The following is a 24966-nucleotide window of genomic DNA, read 5'->3' on the forward strand; positions in this document are numbered from 1 at the left end:
CATAGGCACTCACCATAGCATCTCCCCACGCTTTAAGATCTTGTCTACTCTTGAGGTAAAACCCAGCATGCCAGAAGCAGGGAGTAAGACCAAGTATTCACTCTGAAACAATGCCAATGGTATGTAAGCTATTGGCATGTTCTTTGTTTTGGCTAATTTGGGCTTTCCTCAGTCTCTGCCTACCAAAGTGCACAAGCCTTGATTTTATTTCCTCTATATATGGCCAGGGAACAACAAAATATTTTTTTTCTGTACTTCCACTCAACATGTCAGTCTCAAATATATACAGATGGCCCTTTTTTTGGTCCCAAAAGCTACAAAGTATAAGTCAAAATATTCATTTGTGTTTTCTTTTTAACTTTCCTTTGCAACTTCGATATTGAGGGAACTTATTTAGTGTTTACTTAAACATTCTAAGAGGATTTATGTCGCATCAACTTTGTTCTCCTCTCTACAAGAGACCCATCCTGCACTATTTACTCAGCTAATGCAATGTAAAGAGCTCTGTTTGGATAGCCCATCTATCTCACCATGCTGGCACCCGAGAGAAGCATGCCCCGTGGTACTCAGCAGTCATAGAATACCTTCTCAAAAAGACGTGAGGTCAACTGAGTTTTAATCCCAAATCAATAGTGGGCTTTTTTGCTGACCCTGGCAAGAATGTAAACTAATAGATACCTTGAATCCTGTGAGATTTTATTGCTCCCTATCATAAAATATAATTTAAAATTAACCACATCAGGCTTTTTCTTGAGTTCTGGAAATGATTAATGTTCATTCCAGGGCTGAAGGTCTTTGAGTTCATATAAAGTTAATTTCGTATATTTGGGCCATTTCACATTAAATACCTTGTTGTTTAATGTCATTATTCAGCCATTTATCAGGCCAGAAACTCCGCAAGAACAATTCATTATCTAGGGCATCTCTTTGCCATAATGTGTAGATCTTTCAATTTATTCTTTACTCTGGAACTGAAGAAATGTGGGCCAGGTGTCAGGTGCTGGCATGTTATCTATAGGTTGGGTAATTTAGCTGGACACTGCCACTGTGGGAGTCTGTGTGTAATGAAAGGATTTTTCAAGTCCCCACCGATGGCCTACTTATTTGTAGCACAAAATCAGAGAGCAGAGTTCAAGGACAGCAGTAGAATTTGGATATTAAATTTGTCACAGTTTAGGTGGCCCATTTTCATGAGGCCATTTGCCATTTGCCTTCTGTTAGCAAAGCAAGGGGAATCAGGTAGAGAGACAGGGATTGTCTACCACCCAAGAAGAAAACTTAAAATGAGAAATGTTAAGTCCTTTTGTCTCAGTGAGAGTGGTACTTCATTGATGTATGAAAATATTAATCCCTGAGGAGTGAATTTTAAAATAAATTCATCTGAATTTAGGAATAAAGGAATAGTATTCTGCTAAGCTCTACTCCTGTGAAATGTTCTGAGGATTTTTCACTCAGTTACAGTAAGAAATTTACTTCGTTTTACATAAATAAATAATTTCAAATTAGTTTAACCATAGAATTATCGTTTTGAGTGGTTGTGTTGGTGGGATCTTTTTTCCTCATGTATTTGCTTATATAAAACAATTGAAATTCTGCAGATTTGTCTAAAGGCATCCTTAGGTGATATAACTACTAAGGTTTTGAAGAGAAAATATTTTTATTTGCAAGCTTGGAAGAATTTCAAGTTCATAGTATAGTATTTAATTTTAGTGCATAGTAGAAATTCAGGAAAACAGTATCTTTGTTCATTCAGCTGGCATAATGAAAAAAATGGGTAAAAAATAAAATAAAAGGGGGCAGGAAAAGAAAGAAAAAAAATGGGTAGTTTATAGATAACAGGTTTATTGCTCCTAGTTTTGAAAGGTGAAGAATCCAAGATCACAACAGTGGTGGTATCAGTCACCTGAGGGTTCACTCCTGTTGTGTGAAGCTTCTCACATCCTCACAGGGAGGACCATGAGGAAGTGATGAGCAGGAAAGCTGAGCTCCTGTGGCAGCAGGCTTCGCTCGGCCTCCACGTATGTACCTACTTTCACAGCAGTTGAAGGATCTCTTGCCAGTCTTTCAGTTAACTTCCTTTGCCCGGACGTCAAGCTTCCTCAAGGAGTAATAGGGGAATTAGCGCTCAGGGAACTGTCTGCATTTGTGGCAGTCATTGGTATAGCTGAAATGTGGAGTTTATGCAGTGCTCCAATCTGGGTTTGGTTCTTTTAGACAATGTCAAACAATGAGAGAGAGAGAGAGAGAGAGAGAGAGAGAGAGAGAGAGAGAGAGAGAGAGAGAGAAAGATGTTGTGGGGTTTTTGGCTGTCCTGCTTTGAGCTCCTTGGCGGCTGTGCTTCCACCTCGTACCCCACCACCCCACCACCCCTGCCCAGGTAATCTTTGGATACATAGGAAACACACACAGACACACACACACACACACACACACACACACACACACACACACACTTCAATTAATCTTAAAATCCTTTGGCTAACTCAATGAGTGGGCACTCCTAAACCTTTCCCTGCTACCCCAGGCCCAATTGGGGAAACAGCCAGTGGCTTCTTACCCAAAAATTGGTTGGCTTTATCTCCTGTGTCCTCTCAGTGTTCTGCTCCCTTCTCATCCATTGGCTACTGTCATCTTTATTGATAGATCAAAAACCAATTGGGGACAAGAACCTTCATTGTCTGGTCAGGCAGATCCAAAATAGTAGCACCAATCTCCAAGAGAGAGAGAGAGACAATGAGAGAGGGAGGGAGGGAGAGAGAGAGAGAGAAAGGCAGAGAGACAGTGACAGAGAGAGAGCGCAATGTGATGTAGTAAAATAAGTGGTGTACCAGCAGAATGGAAGCTTCCTCCTCCAGAAAATCTCAGAGTCAGCTATAGTCAATGACTGATGCAGAGATCCATTCGAAGACAGAATTAGAGGTGGGGGACAGTTCCATGATGTCACACTTCAGAGAGCCCCGCCCAATGGTCTCGCACTGAGAGGCCAGCCTTCCTCTGAACACATATCCTTGCTTAGATCTTTTCCTCACCCTGCCTTGCTTCTCTCACTTCCTCATGGGTCTCTCCCTTAATGCATCTTTTGTAACCAGAGCCACATGGCAGGCTCAGCTTTTAAGTAATCCAACCTATGTTGGAAACAATGTTTTAAGCCTTGATCACTATTTCTGTCCCTAAACCCAGGGGACGCTAATCATCACCTGTGGGCTAAATCTGGTGCACTGTTTGCTTTTGTAAAGTTTTGTTGGTACACAACTGGTATGTGTAGTTTTAATTATTAACACAATCTGGAACTACTAGGAGAAGAGACTTGATGGCGTATTGTTGAGAACAGGTGGGCCTGTGGACATGTCTGTGAGGGGTTGCCCAGATTTCGTTGACTGCGAGAAGACTTCTGCCTGTTGTGTGCAGTACACTTCCCTATGCAAGGGATTGTGCTGTATGTGTAGAGATGGACTTTGATACAAATAAGCAGGCGATGTAACCAGCTGTTTCACGTTCCTACACTGGTTTTCCTGAATAATGGAGTATAACCACGAATTGTGAGCTAAAACAAACCCTTTCTTCCCTAAGTTGTTTTTTGTCAAGTATTTTATTACAACAACATTTATGAAATTAGGACAACCAAAAAAAATAAAATAAGTGGTGTATTAAAATCTTATCTTATTTGAGAAAGAAAAATGATGGAGGAAGATTCAAGTTCATTAAATTAGGGAGAAAGGTCAACACAGTCTATTCACCATCTGTCAGAGGGTTAAGTCTTCTCCATGAAACTGTGTTGCCAGCTGACCTTAATATGTCAGGAAGGGCTAAGAGGAGCTGCTATGTCTTCTGAGAGTTTCCTGAACCTTCTCACTCTTCCTGTTGTTCTTGCTCTCAGTGCGGGATGAAGGCAGTGCCCCTTCCCTTGTTTCTTTCATGTTGATAACTCCTGCTCTTGTTACCTGGGTTCACTGACTTATTTGTCGAGTAAAATTGAGTGTAGAGTAACCCATTGGTTCCTCAATTGTCCTTTGTAGCAGCACACAGCAGTTCTACCAGGCACGAGTCTAGTCAGGGCTTCAGTGTGGCTCATTGACCTAGAAGGCTCTATGAGACTGTGAAATTCTGCCTGAGTTTTACTATTTACAAAGGATTTTGGTATCCATAAAAAATAAAATGATCTCAGAGGATTTGAAAAAAATCTTTTATTCCCATAGCTGGTATTTTATAAAATATTTTCTCCTTTCCCCCAACCACAGTGTAATTTATAAGATCTCCACCACAAATGTTCCCGACAAAACACCCTGTGTGCCTCAAATCTTAGAAACAGAAGCACGTGAAAAATACATGATTAAAATGCAATGGGGAAAATGCTAACCTATAAAAAGTGTCTCTAGCTGTATGTCAATTGTGTTATCTATCTATGTATCTGAGATTTTCTAAAACGAACCTAACAGTTACCCACAGTAAACAGTTGTCACATGTTCAGTGGGAAAGTAAAGTATTATCAGAAAAAAATCAGCACCCAGATCACCACACACCATGGGTTGGATGTACCTGGCTTCTAAGTCCTGCTCGCCAGCAGCAGAAAGGAAAATTTAGTTAATTGTTCAAGTCTCACTACCCCTCGCCCTCTTAATTATAAAAGGACTGGTCTCTTTTTGGGAAATAAAGCTCCAGCAAGTGTAAGCTGCCTGCTATGTGGAGGCAATCTCACAAATTCTAGGCCTCTCCCTGAGTTTCAACCTTCTTTATGTCACATGTTCTTTTGAGAAGATTAGAACCTCCCCTGAGAGTAATTTACAGGTGCCGAATGGAACAATTTAAAGATTTCAGAAAGTACTGAGTCTCTGCCTTTCCCAGTCTCCTCCCCAGCAAAGCACTGCTTCCAAGCTTCCACTTAGATGCTAGTTCAGTTTTCTCAGATAACCAGTAGATGGATTAGTTGACTACCCATCCAACTACTGCAACCTATAATGTTGATAGTAAGGCTTTTTAATAATGTCTTAAATATACAAATCATGCATATAGCTAATTGTCCATGACTGGTTTGGGGGCCCTAAATAAAAATGTGTGTGTGTGTGTGTGTGTATTACAAATATAATATATATAATATATTATATATATATACTATAAAATTTTCACATACATATTTATTCATACATATATGTAAATATATTTGAGCTGTTATATTTTTTCTGAAAATGAAAATAAAATACAAAGAATCTAACACGGATATAAATACATATACAAATGTTTGTATCTATACATATATTTTTAAAAATCTTTTATTCCCATAGCTGGCATTTTACCAAATGGTTTCTCCTTTCCCACAACTACCATGAAATTTACAAGATTTCTACCATAAATGTTTTTACAAATATATATAAATAGGCATATATATATATATACACATACATATACATATGGATTTACATACAAGTTAGATACATCATGTTTTATTTTCTTTTTCTAGAAAAAACAAAGCAGCTCGATTCTAAAGAAAGTCCTAGTTGGTACATTAGGAGCCCTGTCAGCAGAGCATTAATGACAGGACTTCATCAATATTCCTGGTCAACACCAAAGGCACAGCTTATAAAACCATGTAGGCTGCAGGGGTCTAGCTTGAGTTATTAGCCATATAACAACACTAAGTCACTTAGCCTGTTTAAAGGGCTCTGCTTCTACAACTATGAATTTGGATTAATAGTAATCATGAGGATTCACAGAGATCATATTTGAAAACACACAGAGTAATGCCTTGTACACTGTAAGTATAAATTACATATATGAACTAATATTGTATTCTTTGAGGATGGTAATCTGAACTCATACTCCCATGGCTGTCTTCTCTCTAAGAACCGAACAAGATTTATCACCACCCACTTCTGAATATTCTAATGATTGTCCTCTTTCATATTTATCAATTAATACCTGAGTTGGACTACAGCTATCAGAAACATGGCCTAAAATCGTCCCTGGTTTTATTTGGCATTTTAAAAGCACTCTTGTAATATCGGGCTGAAGATAAATATTTATAAGTGTACTTAAACATGGTATGAGATATTTCACTTTGTTTTATATTGCTCAGCAGGATTATGGGAGGTAACAGCATCATAATCAATGTCTTAGTTGTTAGATTAGAAATGCTGTATATGGTGGTGCTTGGGTAGCAGAAACAAGACCATCTTTAGGATTTACTGTTGCTAATACAGACTTGCTGGTCAACTCCAGGCTAGTGAGTGGCTAGGAATATGGGCTACTTGCTAAAAATGACAGAGTTATCCTTTGAACTCCACATAGTAGTGCTTATGTGTTTCCACATATGCATGTACACACAGGCACATGCATACACAAGAACTTTTAACTAATACAGTTGACAGCATCTCTTATGAGACTGGCAGAGTACGAAATAAAATGTTCACCTTAAACCCAAGGAGAAATACCCATTTTATTGTGAGTAATAATCCCTTTCAGGTATAGAAGATGGCCTGGGTACTTTCAGTTTCAATTTGACACAAGCTAGCATTACCTGGGGACAGGACACCTCAATTGAGGACTTGCCTAGCTCAGACAGGAATGCATGCTTGTCTATGGGGAATTTTCTTGGTTGCTAATTAGTGAAGGAGGGCCGAGCTCACTGAGGAAGGTGATGCTCTTGGCTTGCATGCAAGCCAGAGGTATGTGCAGTCCTCCATGGTCTTTTCTTCAGGTTCTGACTCCAACTTGCTGCCTTTATTTCTTCTCCTGTCCTCCCTCAATGACTGAGTGCAGCCTGAAAGTATAAACCTCTTAAACCCTCCCACGATATTGGTGAGGATCACATGCATTTATCATTATCATTCATGTTAATTATTTTTATTACTCTTCCAGTTACAGGAAGCAAATCAGACGGGCCTGGAATCAGTTTCATTGTTGTTGCTGTCGCTGTGGCCTGTGGTGGGTCATTCCTCTGGGGTCATACATGGTCATGTAGAAGACTGACTATTTTAAATCAGTGCTTCTGAAGTGGTTTCATTAAAAGTAAAGTCAAGTGTTGGAGAGGAACATAAATCATTGTCATCTGAGCAAGTAGAGCCACTTGACCTAACATGTGACTTGACAGAAGTCAATGACAGAAGAAACAGCTGACCGAAGTCCAAGGAGGGTGTTTTCTAATAGCCAAGCAAAGACTGTGATGAAACATATGGTGTAGAAAAACCCTCTAATCTTACCTAGGGCTTTGTTTTGCTGTCCTTTAAACAAGAGGATTAGACATGCACTCTAGATCCTTATTACTGGTAGAAGCTGCACTGGAATCTTGAGGACAAGTCTCACTCCCAGGCAATGAGACCAGAGTCTCCTGAGTCCTTCTGCAATGGTCTGTACACTCAGACACACACTGGCTGGGGAAAGCACTTCAATGAAGAGCTCCTCCAGTACCAAGTGCCTTTAAGCCATGTCTAGCCTCAACAGTCCTGACTACTTCTTGATAACGTTTTCTTATCTTGCCTGGTTAACCTGTCAGGGTCAGGACCTCTTTGCTGTTCAACGTACCAGCACAGCAGAGGCAGGAGAGATGTGATTCCACTTGACATCTTGAAATGCTAGGCCTTGGAGTCAACTATATTTGGATCTCCCTTGTCTGTATCTCTAAGGAGAGGCAGAAAATGAGGTGTTTGGAATGTGATGAGACAAATTCGGATGCGATTGAGTTAGATTTCTTAGTGGGTTGTGGCTGGGCTGTTTGGGAAATAAGATGTATGAAGACTAGGATTTCACAACCGCCTGTCTCTCTCCTCACATCCCTCCATTCTCTTTTTGTGTGAGCACTCTGGTCTCCATGGTGTGTGTGTGTGTGTGTGTGTGTGTGTGTGTGTGTGTGTGTGTGTGTGTGTTTAGGTCTTAACCAAAATTTCTGAAAACCTTCTCAACTTGTTTCCGTAAGTTTCTTTTTTATTGGAGGAGGGCTTCTTTTATATTTAAATATGTTGCATTTAAAGAGGCTGTTAATTGTTTATGTGCTTTTGGGAGGTTGTTTCAGAGTTGTCAGTGCCATGTAGGCCTTTAGTCTGGGAAATCAAGACAAGTTTTAAAAACAAAACCAAATGAACAGCACTTTGATACCGCAAGAAGCTTTTGCTTGGCTGATTCAATCCTGCTTCTGTTAGCACTGTTTTATTTCTGAAAATTCCTTCTGCCACTTGGGTAGTAGCCGGTACCTCTCAAGAAATGTCTTTTTATCTTGCTGGCAGAAAAGTGTTTTTGGTGGTTAGTATCTCTATTTTGGAAGTAACGAAATTGAGGGTGAGATGGGTTAAATTAAATGAAATCACTCACCTCACAAGTATTGCAGTTGTATGTGAACTAAAGTGTGTGAGCCTGGGCTTCTTCAACCACAATTCCCTGGGAGGTGGCAGGTCCTCTTAGAACAGGGGAGGAGATGGAGCCCAAAATAATAAAAATTATGCCATAGAGCCCATGTTCAGAAACCATGTAGCTGGGTCCCTCAAACAGCTTGTCTTCTTGCCATTTGGGTGACTGGATTTATCATCAGTTCTGCTGGGTGAGTATCTTCTTCGGCTCTACATTATACCCACATGCATACTGAATGTCCTTCAATCAAATCCTCCAGGGTCATTCCTCTTCTATGCTAATACTATTTCTGAATTATTTCTTCTGATAACTCCTCTGTCTGTCTTATTCCTCTGCCTCCCTTTACTCTCTAACACATATTAATAGGTAACCACATTACAGCATTGTGCAAAAGCATTGCATGTCACTGTTAATTACGAAGAATAAAAGTAGAGTCTACACTTTAAAGTTGTTTTTCAGATAATTGTTATTGATAATAATGAAAATAATAGGGAGAGTATGAGCATAAGTACAGACATGTTTTTGCACACTTCCTGCCTGCCTCTGCCCTGTGCGGAACATGAAGTTCCACTTGATGCTGGTCACATTGACTCCTTCTCCTCCTCTCTCATGAAGGATGTGGTGGCACAAAGCGTGGAAAGTAAAAGTGTTCCCAAGATGAAACCCAGTAGGGTTTAGAACTCAGTGGCCGATCATTAGTCTCTAACTCTCAACCATTCATCTGTGCTGCCTTCTAATTTCTGGAAAGCCATAGGAACAAATGGTACCTAACAAATGGTAAAGGACTCATTCATTTATTCAACAAATAATCATAACTCTTCTGTGTTCCAGGTTCTGGAGACACGGCAGCAAATAAGAGTGATGACTCTGTGTGTGTGTGTGTGTGTGTGTGTGTGTGTGTGTGTGTGTGTGTGTTAAACTGAGCATGGTAGCACATGCCTGGAAGCTTAGCACTTAGGAGGTAGAGTCAGAAGGATTGTGAGTTTGACCACGATGAACACTGTCTTAGTTAAGTGAAGAGACACCATGGCAACTCATATAAAAGAAAACATTCCATCGGGGATGGCTTACATTTTCAGAAGCTTTGTCTATTATCATGATGAGAAGCATGGAGATATGGATGCAGACTTGGTGCTGGAAAAGGAGCTCAGGGTTCTATAGTCAGAAAGAGACTGTCACATTAGGCCTAGCTTAACCATCTGAGACTTCAAAGCCAGCCTTCAAAGTAACACATTTCCTCCAACAAGCCCACACCTATTCCAACAAGGCCACATTTCCTAATGGTACCGCTCCCTACAGGCTAAGGATTTAAGCACCATAGTCTATGGGAGTCATTCCTATTCAAACCACTACAGGCACCATAGCAAGATACTGTATCAAACAAAACAGCACACACACACACACACACACACACACACACACACACACACACACACACAAAACAACAGCAAAACAGAACACACTGCCCAGTTGTGGGATAGCAAACACAAGAAGTAAACAAAACCCGGATGTGTTTTCTAGCAGCAGGCAAAGCAAAGCAGGACACATACTAAAGGATACTGGGAGTTTGCCCATGGAATAAACAAAAGTTATAAATAACCACGTGAGAGGCAAAGCCTGCTACCTTTTCAACATAAAAATAGAATCCCACCCCCACTAAAGTCACGTAGGGTTTTCAGTGTGAGCTCTGTGATTTAGCAGTTACTGGGCTCAGCTGCTCGGCAGGCTGCCATGACTTAGGTATGTGTAAAGTCAATGCGCCCTGTGTGTGAACACAGTTGCTTTTACAGAGGCTTATCCTTCACCAGGCTTCTGATCCTGTTAGTGCTGCTTAGTCCGGGATGGTATGATGCATGAAAAAAATGCAAGGTAGATTAGGTAGATAATAGAGATCATCATTCTGGGTAAAGGTGTTGTATATGCCCTGGAATTGTCAGTGGAACTTGGACAGTGACATAAACACCCAGCACTGAAGTGTTTAATTGCAGAAGCGAAGTATCTATATCATCCTTAGAAACAGAGTTTAAAAAGCAAAATTCACCATTTTTCCCTTTGGCAAAGAAAGTCCCTTAGTTAAAGGAGACCAACTATACACAGAGCAAGAATAAACCTTTGTGTGAATGTGTGTGGGACATGTATGTGTCTATTCCTATGAGCAGGTATGAGTATATGTATGAAAGCATGTGTGCCCAGAGGAGGATATCAGATCCTTTTATATCTTTGTCCACCTTATGTTTTTGGGACAGTGTCTCTCATTGAACCTGGAGTTCACTGCTAGACTGGCAGCCAGAGAGCCTCAAGCCATCTTCCTTCCTCAACCCTGTAGTGAGAATTTGGGAATTGTGGTTTCTTTGAAAGAAACACAGAAATATAAGAACATGGTTTCATTTTAATCCCAGGTGTAGGATATGGGGCTGCTTCAGATTGTCCACAGCAGCTGGCTATGATTTGCTTCTGGCAGGGGGCATGGTTTTGCCAGATGCAGATAGTTTCTGCGATTGCGTGACATTTGGAATTCTGGAGTCTTTTTCCGAGTGTATATAACTGTTAGAGCCCTGAGGGACTGGGGACTGGGGGGCTTTGGTTGTTGTTGGTTGGTATTGTTGCACTTTGTTAAGTAGTGGTGTGCAAACAACGTGAAGAAATTAGATATCGTGACAGCAAAAATTAAACTTGCCCCAAGGAACTCTATGCCCCTAACTAGCAAAAAGTGTTCTAAATAATATTGCCCCCTTTCCAACCTTTCACTTAATTCTGAGATATCTTTCCTTTCCTCTGTTTTTTTTTCCCTCTCCTATGTAGTGTTAGGTGGTTGAAAGGGTAGGGAAGAGGTGGAGAAAGCTGAAAGAAAGAAGAGCCCATACAGTAGCAAATGCCAGCCACACTTCTCCTCTTACAGCTCTGGGATTTCAGGTGCATGTGGCCATGCTTGGCATTGGTTGAAATGGGGGTGGTGACAATCAAGACTCTGGTCTTCATTTGTAAATAGCAAGTACCCTTACCTGCTGTGTCCTCTACCTAGCCCCAAGAACCCAACTATTGTTTTATTCTCCTGTCTTACCTTGAGTGTTTTATATCAAAGCATCTGTCATTTTGAGTTCATGGGTACCGTTTAGTCAACCAGCTGGGCATTGTCAAGGTTATGGTCCAGGCAACGCTCTTGGGCCACTTTTCAACCTTTGCTGAGGCACATAGTTAGGAGTTAATCCTTATCAGTTGTTGAAAAATGCCATATGGCCCAAGGTGGACATCTTCTTTATAGATGACATAGATTGATGTTGTGGGGGAGTTCCCCTCCAAAATTTGTACTTCTCAGAAGACATAGCAGTGCTATAAAACATTACTTCTTGAGTCCTGATTTACAGAAGTAGTAAAAATAACAGTAAGGTTTTAGATGTCATGCTCACATTTTTGTTGGTGTATGACAATCACAGAGTTTGTGAGATGCAAGCAATGTGGAATGAGGAGAAAACCCAGATCTGGCCAGGTTACTACAGTCAGGGAGAAAAAATCATAGTGAGAGAGAAGGAAACTAATCTCAAGGACTCTTAAGCCACACTGCTGGAGTGTTCTATTTAAAAGAATATATTTGTGCTTTGAGTTCATATGTCATAGAAAAATTGTCCTGGTTCAGAATAATTACAGGAGTCTCCTTTAGGACTCACAACACAATTAACATACGACAAGTTAATGGATGTTGCCTAAATGAAAACACATGAGGATTTAGAGGTGGGGAGAACATGTGCAAAGGTCCTGTGGTGGGGAACAGAACCAGGGAGAACATGTGTGAGACTAGAGAAAACCGAAGACATGGGCTGAGATTCTGAAGGTAAACGAGTCAACAAATGCCTTCCGATTCATGTGTAGAATCTAGGTTTGTATCCCAGATTCAGTGGAGAGGCCAGAGAGAAGGACCAGACTTGTGTTTTAATAATGTCAAGGGAGCTGTAGAAGGAAAACAAACTAAATGTAAGCAGAAAAGAAAGGCATTGGGAAGACAGACGTTTAACCAGAATGAGAAAACAGACCAGTTAATACTGTTGCAGGAAGCATGAGAAGTGTGAGGGGCAAGGAACTGAGGACACTCTCAGACAGGGACAAGGCAAGCCCCTGGGTAGGACTCAAGGAAGAGTGAATGCTCAACTGGGTAGGATTTCACTGATAGAAGAGTTGGGATTGTGAATGAGCATGAGGAGAAAGGAACTGAAGTAAAACAAAGGCAGAGATGGTGCTGAGCAAAGAGTATCAGCAACATGATTGAAGCCCAAGGTGTCAAGAGTTTCCTTTTGCCCCCTGGAGAACCTAAAGGGGTCAAGCAGAAACACAGCTAAGAAAAACCCAAGACTGACTTGCTCCGGAGGCCTGCTCAAACCTATAGGAGCTGGCGGTGCAAGTGGCAGAGATGACTTCCTGTCAGGGTTTTAGCGGTTATTTCACAGGGCCTGAACACTGTGGGTCAGAGGCTCAACTGCTTCTGAATTTGCAACTGAATGGGTTCTCTGGAGAATGGCTGAGTAGCACAGCTTTGCAGCTGGTGATCCAGGAAAACAGACATTCTCTTCCGGTGACTTCCATTGGCGGGGGAGTAAGAATAAGTGAGCATCCTGCCCACATAGAACTCACTACAGTTTTTGCTTCATTGCAGCGTGCCCCGTGGGCATTTCCAACTTAGTCATGTCAGGAAGTGTGCTTGGGATGTTCAATGACTCAAGGTCCTTCTGGATCTCACCAGTTGTTCACAAAAGATACACAGACGTTAGGAGCGATGGAAATCTCATTGCGCAGGATTAAATGACCCGTAGCTTTCAGAAAGCATCATTCGCAGCTTGCCTAGCACCTTAACTGCTCCCACTATCTTACCCTGAACTTCTAGAGTCCTTTCCTTAAATATGTATTATAGCTAAGCCTCTAAGATGGATATTTCTGAGTACCCACACGTAGTGGAACATGGCCCACTGTTTTTACAGCACCAGTACATGCCATGACAGTTCTATAACAGAGACCAAGACATAGACAGCTTTGTCAATCCAAGGCTAGTATAGAAAAGAGCCTGGTACAGCTGAGCCTGTGTGAAGGGGTCAGCCCTCACAACTTCAAGATAGTCTGGGTGATAGAAATGGGAATGGCATAAAAATTCACATTGGTACTACCGCTGATTGTACTTGCTGCCATTTAAGGATGTGTATAAGAAGCCCAGTGACATCTCATTTCCTCTGTGCAGTGAGTCTTAAAATGGCCACAGTCATGCCCATGTTAGAGATGAACAAACTGAATTTGACAGAACTTCCATAGCTTGCTCAGGGCCTTGTAAGTAGCAAACCCAGATATAAACCAAAGGTTGTGTATTAGTCCAGGTTCTCTGGGGTAGCAGAACTTACTGTGGCAGTGGCTTATCTAACTAATCCAACAATAACTGGCTATGAGCAGAAAATCCATGAAATCAGAAATGGCTCAGTCCATGTGCTGGACGTCTCAGCTGGTCTTCAGTGGATGCTGGAATCCTGAAAAGGGGGAATATAATGCCAGTGAAGGAATAGACGTGCCACAAGGGGAGGGCAAGCAGGGCAAAAGCAAAGGCTTCCTTCTGGCTTCAGCAGAAGGTGTGACCCAGATTAAAGGTGTGCCTTCCCACCTCAAGAGCTGGATAAAAGAAGTGTGTCCTCCTACTTCAAAAGTTTGGACTAGAAGTAGATTCGCCCGCATCAAACCAAGCCCCCCCAAAAAAACAAAAACAAAAAAAAAAAAACATTCTCTTATAGGTGTGCTCTCCATTTCTGGATTGTAGTTCATACCAGTTATAGTCAAGTGGACAACCAAGAATAACTGCCACACGTTGCCCATATTTAATGTTTACCGAAGAGCCTATCATAATTTCTAAGATCTGTAGAAATAGGTGAGTTGCTCCAGATTCTACTACGAAGGAAACCAAATGCAGCTGAAAGAGCAGCCCATCCCCCTCCTGATATAGGAGGACCCTTCCTTTGCTCACAGTTCCTGTGTCTCTAGTCCACAACCACAATGGAATCCTCATTATAACAACCTCCTAGCAAAGATAATAACAGTGCTTCCTTGCTCCCATGTGTGATCACATTTTCTAAAGAAAAAAAAAAGTTATTACACTTATCAACGCAGCTGCTGTCCAAAGATTTCCCATTCCCTGTAATTTTTTAAGCTTGTAAAACTGCCCACTTTCAAATATAACTCAGAATGCTGAAGGCGGAAATTCATTTCCTTGAACTTTATTTAACTAGGCCACAGAATCATTCTGAGAGAATCATTTAAATTAATATGTGGCATTACTGTATTAAAGGGAAAGAAATTTCCCCTTAATTCGCAATTTCAGAGTTTCTCGAGACCTCTGTTCCGGGCTCTGACCCCATGATTGTGCTCGACCTAGCTATTGACGAGCTGCCCATACTCTGCAACCACACTGTCAGGCTCTGGGGTTCTGAGGACTAACAGTAACGGAGATTGCAATGGATTGGATTTTTTTTCTTCTTCTTCTCTAGTTGTTCAGTCAGCTAGCTTTCCAGTGAACTCTGGCTGTCCATAGAAAACAAAAAGAAAGAAAAGAAATCAAAGGCTCGAATAGGATGTGCAAGCAGTTGCATCCCAAGCAACAATCCACCCCCAGCTGGGTTAGTGCTGGACTAGACAGCTTGAATGAAAATTTACGAGGCCCGGAGAACAACAATAAGCAAAATTAAGGAATGGCAGGATGAGAGGCAGAAGGAGAAAATCAAGCATATGTTCTTCATTCGAACGGGGTTTCATTAAAAAATCTTCTTCATTGCACCCTAAAACAATCTGTCCTTGCCAGATAACACATTGGACACCAAAAGTCTGCTCCCTTCACTTGCTTTCTTAGTTGTAAGCCAACCCTTTAAAAATCAGAACACAGCTGCTCATGACAAAATAAATTTGTCAGCTTGTCTTTGAAGGTAAAATAACTCGGGGGAGCTGCAGGCTTCCCACCACTTACTGACAGCAGTGAGCTGTGCTGGTTTGTATGCAGTCAACACCAGTCAATAAACATCTGTTGGAATGAGAGCGGTGGCTCTTTACGATGCATTATGCTTCATTAGGAATTGGTTTTTGTCTTCAAGGGAAGGAGGGAAAAAAACCACCTCATGTAATTAAAGAATAGGATCTTGTGCTCTCATATTTTCCCCTTAAAGACTTCCATCCTTTTAAAAACCATTATTTACAGTACGTTTATCAGCATTTAAATGTAACTACCTCTCCTCCAACAACCATCTGTTCATAAACACCATCCTTTTGGCCTTCCCAGAGGTAAACTTGGATGAGTGGCAGTAAGTGGCGGTGTTAGTTGATAGGTACGGATTAAGGGCCAGTGTTCGGAAATGGTTTTATCAAAGGGTGTGGTAGCTAAAATTTTCAAGACCAGCTAAATCCAGCATTTCTTTTCATAGGCCGTTCTAGGTCATTTGTGTTATGTCTGCACTATCTGGCATGCTGTATGTTTTTCTCGTATAGAAAATGCCTCATTTTTGAGGGGTGGCTTGGATTATTCCTGTAAACAATAAAGTTGTGCTACTGGTGTGACTACTTTCTAGGCGCTGTAAATTTCCCACGGAGGGAAGCATCCTTAGGTGAACTTAACATTTAACATGCCCAAGCACACAAATAAAGCATAAAATACCCAGTAATGGCCCCAAATTATTCAAAACGCAGTAGCTGGTCCCATTAGCTTCTTGTTTATTTAACAGGTGCTTTTCAGGGACTGGAAAAGCAAATAAACTCTTTAGTGCAATCATAACAAGGCAGAGGGTGGAGCGAACTCAAGCCTTTCCACAAATGAGACTGCGCTTTCCTTCCTGCGGAGTACAAGCTGGAGGCTAAGAATAAAAAAGGCTACGAGGGAATAGTTTTGTGTGAATCAAAGCTTTCTTTGAAAATCACAGTTGTCCTGGTTTCCCTACTGTGGCTGTAATAAACACCATGACCCAGAGCAACTGGGAGAGGAAAAGATACATTTCACTTTACTGGTCATATAGTCCATCAAGATGGACGCCAAGGCAGGAGCCTAGAAGCTGGAAATAGAATCATGGGTGAATGCTGTCTAATGATTTGGTGTCAGGCTACATTGTCAGCTATGTTTCTTACACTACACAGGTTTATCTGCCTAGAATGAATGGTGCTCCAACTGACAATGGACTTGAGTCCTCTATATCAGTCAGGATTCAAGAAACTGCCACACAGACTAGTCCAGAGGCCAGTCTGACAGACGCAGTTCTTCAGTTTACGTTCTCTCTTCTTACCACGTCTACTTGACAAAGCCGTCACAATGGTTAAAGAATTTCACATAGGGACTGTCACGACATACAAGCTTTTGGGAATCTGAATAGTTGGAATGTGTTTAATTTATACATCCAGGGGCTGGAGAGAGTTCAGCAAGTGAAGGTACTTGGTGCTCTAGTCTGGTGACCTCGGTTCAAAGCCTAGAACCCACCTAAAGGTTGAGGTTGTCCTCTGACCTACACACACACACACACACACACACACACACACACACACACACACTATTAAACTGTGTCCATTTGAATAACAAAGTAAGAATGCAACAGAAGAGGTATTCTTAAATAGTTTTGAAGCAGAAGACTTCTCTAGTTGTGCTTCTGGTTCATAGACGTAGGAAGAATCACACAGAAAATACAGTAGATGGATGTGCATTGCATAAAAGAGAACTTTGTCACTCTATATGCCTGAACGATGCTTTGTTTCCATTCAGCAGAATACACCTCTGTATGATACTTAGCAAATGTAGAGGATTAAGACATGTTGGGGAATAGTGGGGACATAATGCATGCTGGGGCTTTTGCCTGCCCGTTCACAGTTACCTTGGCATCATAGAGGCTCTGGGAAAGCTAGTGATCAATATGTATCTTCCACTTCACTTAACTCCAGCATCACTGAGCTTTCTTTTATATAAGCCCTTCTGTTCAGTGTGTTTTAGCATCTAGCAGCAGGCATGCCATGGAAACGCACTTTGGCAAATGCTGACCTACAGGGTGTCTCCTCGGCTTGTGAGGCTAACACACTGCCGAGGACTGATGAGTCAGAAGGGCTGAGGCGTGGTTGAAATTCCCACCAGGAGTCCGAGACCTTTGATGGAGGATCAGCTACAGCTGGGTGTCATGGGAAGGGTGCTGTCTGATCTTTGAAATTAGGTTACTTCGCTTCCCCCAAGGAGGAGGAAGAGGATGATAAGGTGAAGACCCACCCAGGAACTGGGTAAAGGGCCATGTAAAAGTTAAGCACATAAGGAAGGTAAGACATTTTAATCTACTTTGATTAAAGATAGCAGACTTCGCTTTAGTTCCCCCTTAGGAAACTTCCTTCTTCTTGCAAGACCAATCTTAAAGGCACAGCTCTGTTCTTTCTTCTTTCTCCCTTCAATCCTCTTTCCTTTTCCCCTCTTTTCTAGATCTTAGTGTTTGCTATTGGTGTTGATCTTAACTGTAGATTGAATGAACTGAGAAATGCCTCAACTCCTAAAGCGTACTTCTGGACGTGTCTTGGAGTTGTGTCTAGAGACAATTAAACCATGAGGGCTCGGAATTAAGTTGCAGGTTCATGATGGAGTCATAACAAGATGACATTATTGGCCTATGCAGAAATGTGAGAGGTAGGCCTCACTGGAGGTGGTAAGTCACTGGCAGTCTGCTCTTAGTGGCTAAATCTTCCTCTGCCCCCTCTCTGTGTCCTTGTTCTTGGCTGTCTGAAATCATAGTGTGAGCTGTTCAACTTTTTTTTTTTCTTTTTTCCGGAGCTGAGGACCGAACCCAGGGCCTTGCGCTTGCTAGGCAAGCGCTCTACCACTGAGCTAAATCCCCAACCCCATTGCTGTTCAACTTTCTAATGCCAGCCCTATCAAGATGAACTCTAAGCCAAAGCAAAGCCTTCACATTGTTTATGTTCGGGGTTGTGTTACACAGCACAAAGGTAACTAATATATTAACTTACCACCTTGAACTGGCCAGATTTTTTTTTTCAGTTAAAGTGAGCTTTGTCACCTGCCTAAAGTTCACTTAGCTCTCTGCTCCCTTCCCTGGCCATCACTTTCTTCATCAACAACCTCCATTCCTACATTCATACTGCAGAACTGAATGGAAACTGTTATCTCACCTATGCCAACCAACAAACAGTACTGCATGGTTTTTAGTCAGGATCACCAACAGCTGTGGTTGAGAGCAGTCGCCTCCCTAAGACAACCCAGAACAAAGGTTCTTTTCCTGACTCAAAGTTCTTCCAGATTGTCAAGGATGTACAAGAATTTACGCAGACACTTTGAGTATTTCTGTTGCTCAGTTCTGATGTGTTGAATACCACGCAATACTTCACAAGGACCACATGACTATCATGCATACTTCCAATGTACTCTTTCTTATTAATGTCCTCCAGTGTCTTTTCCCCATATTCTCTACTCTCACGTTGCTTTATTATTCTTTCCTCCCTCCCTTCGTCTGTTCTTCCCTCATTAACTGCTCTTTTCATTCTTTCCTTGTTTCTGCATTTTACCCCAAAGTCCATTATTTTACCTCTAAGTTTCATACAATGTCAGCAGTGTCCCTGGAATTAGACAAGGCTTTTCCTGCAAGCGGGGAAGCAGAGGTACATTTAGCAGTGGGATGCTTCTCAGAGAGCATCCTGACATGTGCTCACCAGTGATATTAAAATGATGATTATAGATGTTTCCCAGCTTCTGCTTCTGCTACCTATGACATTTTCTTAGAAAGGCATGAGTTCTTATACAGTAATTAGATCTATGACAGCTTGATGGGCTGGGCAGGTTTCTGCCTATTTGTAGACATGCGGACAAACTAGGGGTTGGGGTAAAATCAGGTCCAGATTTCCTTCAAGTAGTAGGCTTGGGGAACGAACTTTTTCCTTGAGAAATATCTGCTGCTCTCAGTCCAAGAGGGCCTGTGGTACTGGAGGACAGTCTCTGCATACACTGCTTTTAGTCTCTGTGAGTTGTCACAGGCTCCCAAAGCAGCATTTTTCTGTAAGCTCCAGATACCCGTGACCATGGCAGTATTTCCCAAAAGGCCCTCAGATCAATTCTGCAATTCTGCCTGTGGTTTCTTTGGATGGTTCATGCTCCCTTCTAAAAAGGAAGGCCTCTCCAACATTTCATACTCCTGCTACCTCACCTTCCAGCTTGCCTTGGTCATCAGTTCTCTCAGAAACCCATTCAATTGGTTCTTTCTCAATTGATAAAACAAGGGGCGGGAAACCAGGTGGTGAGCTCAATTTCCTCTCCACTGGTCTAGTTGCATTTGATGATAAAAGAATTTTAACTATTTATAGTTAGTTTCAAATGCCTATTTTAATATGAATTTTGTTTTGGTCACTGGTATCTTCCAGGCTGGACATGAATTTAATTAGACTATTCTCAGGATTCCCTCTTAAGGACCACACAAAGCACTGGCAGGTGACTCGTGTTTACAGTGAGAGGGAATTGGTTAAGAGAAGGGATGTTGACACAGAATCTTTGATACGTAGTGCTATGAAAACACTTCATTCTCTAGATATAAAAAAACACAGCTCAGCAAGGGACAAAAATAATTCAAGTTCATCAAAATTGTTAAAAAAGCCTCTCATCTCTTAAATAATTGTCTCTTGAAGTAAATGCAGAAAGAGATCAATGAGGAATTTTGTAGCTTTACATGTGTTCTCTATGCACATGCGTATATGTCAGGTATATCTCTCTAAGACATAAACACACATAGATGCCTGTAACCCCAGATCAGATTTTCCTGTGCTATGACAGACAATTTAAAGACTCACAAATTTAAATTATTCTTTAATAAAAATCTACACCATGCGTTTTTCTTAAACAATAAGCATTGTTTTACTTTCTCTGATTTATTTGCCTTTAAACTCTCCAATAATTAGGTACTTTTTAAGATTTGAAATAAATACTGTAGAATGCCACCAATTATTTTTAAACAGAAGACATAATTTTCTTCTGAAAAAACATAAGTTTTGGCTATGATGATTTGATCCTAATGTTAATTGGATTTATGGAACTATATTGAATTCCTTCTGTTCAAATTCATGGCCTAATAGGTGCCGTGCAGAATTTAAGGTGCTCTACCTAATGATGTGTATTAACACTGCTTTGTATAATGAATGCATTCATTTATATGCGTTCATAAATGTATATGTATACATGTCATATCTGAAATTAATAACACTAATTATCCAACCTAATTTTTCTATTTAAATACTCTAAAAATCAAGATTTATGTTCAATATCATGAAATTAATTTATAAGCACCCAACTGACGAACTATGGGAGATAGTAATACTGGTTGAGCAAAGTTAGAGATGTGTGCCTTCTTTCAATATCTCCAAAGTATTAAGTATTTGAAGAAGCCATTTTATCTTTGGTAATTATTTGTATAGGATTTTTGGGGGCACGTTTTGAATAATTTGTTTGTAATCATGGGAGACTTGTTTATGTTGATGAAATCCTTCCTAAGTTGGTAGCCTTCAAAGAGGCAAATATATTGGCCATTATTATATATTCTGAAAACATTAACTATTTCATCATATAAGATAATGCATGTTAAAGTACATTATCAATTGATATGCCTTATATAAAGAGTATGGACAAATGGGTGATGAAAAATACCCAATACAGTTTATTGTTCATGAATCAGAAGGCATGAGTATGCCTAGAAAGTTATGAACTACACTCAAATTTCAAATGTTTTTCTTTTCTATGAAAGGAAAAGTGAAGGAAATCTTTAGGGTCTAGAAAAACTTTTATAATTATATTACATACTGTGGTGGTGTGAATGAGAATGTCTCCATAGGCTCTGATGTTTGAAAAGTTGATCCTCAGTTGGTGACACTATTTGCATAGGATAAGGAAGGGTGAACTTCCTGCTGAAAGTAAGTCACTGGGGTGAGCGCTGAGAGTTTAAAGGTTCATGGTGCTATTTCTAGTTTACTCTCTGCTTCTTTCTTATGGTTCAGAATCTGAGCTCACAGCTTGCTTGCCAACCAGCATGCCTGCCTGCTGCTGGGCCTCATGACCAGAATGGGGATGGGTTCTCCTCCTTTCAGAACCATAAGGCCATATAAACCCTTCTGTAAGTCGGCCATGGTGGTTATCACAACAGAAGAAAAGTAACTAACTCAAGCATACAGAATTCTAGCAGAGAAATTGACAAAATGAAGTTATTAAAGACAAAATTCCTTAAAATTATTAAAGAACAATTAAAATTATTAAGAAAAATTTCTTATGAGTCAGCTAACTTGTTGGTTGTTTCCTTTTTATAAACATTGTATGCAGAATCTTGGCAACGAATGAATTAGCTATCTTAGTTACTTGACCATATTTATTCCCCTTTAACCAGCTCCGTTTCTGCAGTCTGAACACAGCTTTACTGGAGTTTTTGGCAACAGACAGCAAACTATTACGATGAAAAATGTACCTTTTTAGTGACATACATCTGTTTACCAATTTATATCCAATATTTAAATTGTGTTCTCTCCTTTAGTAGCTCATGTCCTCATAGTAACTTTATTCATTCATTTATTCACAAACTCCTTTAAAGTTAAACCACTCTATCAATATATAGTTTATGATTAAAAATAGAGAATTGTTAGAGCCAAACAGATCTGTCCTTGAATCTGGATTTCTGGATTTCTGTCATTTACACACGTGCACATACACACACACACACACACACACACACACACACACACCATGCACGCACGCACACACGCACGCACACCACATCTCTGTATAATGACTTCATTTTTCTGAACCTAGTTACTTACATTTTCTAAGTATAAATATGAACATGTGTGACATGAACCTTGGATACTTGAAATGTGGCAAATGCTCAGTAAAGGCCATTTCCTACTCATTCCAAAATAACATATGAACACTAATCCTTTAATTGGTATTCTATCACCACCAGTGCCCACTTTCCTTCCTTTTGTTTATCCCCAGTCTGATTAGAAATAAATAAGATTACAAAGAAAGAAAGAAAAGCAAAAGAAGTTAGTTAGGAAACTGCCTGTACTAGTATTTAACCCATAGACTTCAGACTGGAAATTAGAATGTGTGTGTCCTGAGTCTTAGGGTCAAGTTTCATACTCAGTGCCTTCACTACTAACAACATTGCTTTTCTTGTTATCCCTGGCTTATTTAGAAATTACATAGAAATGATGGACAGCATTGCATCCCGTGCTGTAATGCCATCATGCATGCTAGTTAGAAATGGATAGATCTCCTTGCTCTACAATTATGTCCTATTTTTGTGGCCCATGCACCCATTATATTAAATATGAAAATTGGCTTTACGTTGGGGTTTAACAATTAAGTAAACACAGAAAATAATGTAAAATTATACTGCAAAAACAGTTATAATTGCTCATTCGTTTCCTTCCAAGGTTAGAGAGATGTTCACATTTAAATATTTTCAAACAATGGAGATGAAAAACATCCTGTAACCTTGTGGTTCACAAATCAATATTGACCTTGTACTTGAGAATTTTCTTTTGCTTAGAGCGATAATAATAGTTTAGCCCTCCAGCATACCCTCCACTCACAGGAATGCTTGTATTTCCCTTCCAGGACATTCTGCTTTTCAGCATTTTGATTGACACCCAGGTTTTAAGGTATTACTAAAACATACACAATATTCTTTCTTTTAACACTAATTAACCTTGGAAGAAAAAAATTATGAGAACAGGCAAAATCAGTTTCCTCTCAGAGCACCGGCCATAACATAACAATTTTGATCAAAAAAGGACGGTGACTCCATTTCTTATTGTAATATTCCTTATGAATTATTTCACTATATGGTTGGTTTTCAGAAAAATGTGAACAATAAAGTCCCTTTGGTTATAGATGTGGCCAGAACTGCTGAATGAAATATTTTAGCTCTGAGAGTCTTTTGGTTGAACATCCACATGATTTCAATTGTTTAAATCAAATGAATCCATTGATTTTGATGACTGAATCTGCTCTGTTGGGAAGACTTGCTTAAGAGGCTGTTAGTACATTTGCTATATGGCAGGCACTATGCTAGGCCTAGAAATTTTTAAGAAGCAAGGGAGGGAAAGAGAGAGAGGAGACTATTGCCTAATCTGTCACTGTGAGGAAGCCTGTACCCTTCACATACTGTGAGGAAGCTTCAAAAGACTTGTGAGAATGTGAAAAGACTCTTTTCATAAGTCTGATTTCTTTATGTGTAATAATGTCCAATAAGATGTTGAATCATTGCTTGTTATGTAAGTCTATATATTTCCATGACCATGGACATTTCTGACATGAAAGGCTGCATTGTCTTTCAATAATATCTTATCAGTTCTAGCTATAAGTCAGCCAAGCAATAAATTTGAAATTGAACTGTATGTAACACCTAAAATGTTCCAATACCTTTGAATCTTCCCATTAAAAATAGTGGATTTTACCCATCCTGCAGTTGAACAGTGAGAAACACATTGGACATCCAGTTCTAGACTCAGCCTTTACTACCACTTACAAACATTTTGACTTTGTATAGTAAATGAATCAAAAATCATTTTGGAATCCCAATGACAGTCCCTTTTGAACACACTGTTGCTAAGTCCATTTCACCGTTTGCTGTGCGAGCTGTCAGGATAATTTGACATTTTAGATTCCCTTTCTAGTTCTGAAGAAAGCTTATCATTGATCCCGCTCTCCTCTCACACCATAAAATCCTGAATAGCTAAAGGGATATGTGGTACAAAATAGATACACAAAGTACCTTGTAAAACTAGACCAAGCAATGTCAGGGCAAGTTGGATGCTATATTGGAAGGACAGAGAACACAGAAATATTCATAACAAAAGATGTAAACTGGAAGAAAACAGTAATTATTGTGTGAATGTTGTCCAGGGATATGTAAATAAATGTCTATGCAGCCCTGATAGAGGACCAGTGACAGACCAACGGATGGTTCCATCTAACTCCTGTTTGATTCATTGGGCCTACAGAAACCTTCGTGACTTCAAAAAAAAAAAAAAAATCCCACTCCAATGTCAGCAAAAGTCTCTGAAAGGCTGTAGAAGTGGACTTACCTACTCTCAACCTTCCACTTCCTGAGTGCTCCGGAACCTCTTGAGATCATGCGCAGCTGAGATAAAATTACATACAGCTGGGAGACGGGATGAGGAGGGACGGAGTGGCTGGAATCTCAGGGCTTTCATGAGGGACCATCAGCAGACCTGACCCTGTCTTCTTAGAGGTTATAGTGTCTCAAATTAAGATGGCAGCTCTATGCTGTGCTGTGAGGACAGTGTCACTCAATGGAGATTGATAAATGTGTCCCGTCTATTTTGTCCTAAATGCTGTTTCCCATAGCAACCTCCCTTTCTGGGCTCCAAAATCTTAACAAATACACTACCTACATGGCTGACTTTGAAGTCCTAGACCTAATTCTAGAACGTTTGTGTCACCTCCTAAAATGTATATTTTAACCACTTTCTAGGGACACTCACTCAGGATGGCCATACAGCTCCTAGGCCTTCAAAAACCCACCTCCTTAGGTTTCCTGTGTGTAATGGATAGTCCAAATCAGAATCTAGGGATGGACTTTGACTCTTCCTACACCCGCT

General features: G+C 40.4%; 1 protein-coding gene and 1 long non-coding RNA gene across 11 annotated transcripts in view; one reads left to right on the plus strand and one right to left on the minus strand.

The window, feature by feature from the left end:
- The window catches only part of Fhit (fragile histidine triad diadenosine triphosphatase), a 1507501-nt gene that overhangs the window by 1226578 nt on the left and 255957 nt on the right, over window positions 1-24966 (plus strand).
- On the minus strand, window positions 1644-2919 carry LOC120097098 (uncharacterized). 2 transcript variants are annotated; one of them, XR_005494337.2, is made up of 3 exons: window positions 2829-2900; window positions 2558-2678; window positions 1644-2207 (listed from the first exon to the last, which is right to left on the minus strand). It is a non-coding gene; the product is annotated as an uncharacterized LOC120097098 (long non-coding RNA). The 2 variants fall into 2 exon arrangements; XR_005494336.2 differs by having other exon boundaries at window positions 1823-2207; window positions 2558-2711; window positions 2829-2919.

The sequence above is a fragment of the Rattus norvegicus genome, chromosome 15 (genome assembly GCF_036323735.1).
Source record: "Rattus norvegicus strain BN/NHsdMcwi chromosome 15, GRCr8, whole genome shotgun sequence".
NCBI classification, from domain to species: Eukaryota; Metazoa; Chordata; class Mammalia; order Rodentia; family Muridae; genus Rattus; species Rattus norvegicus.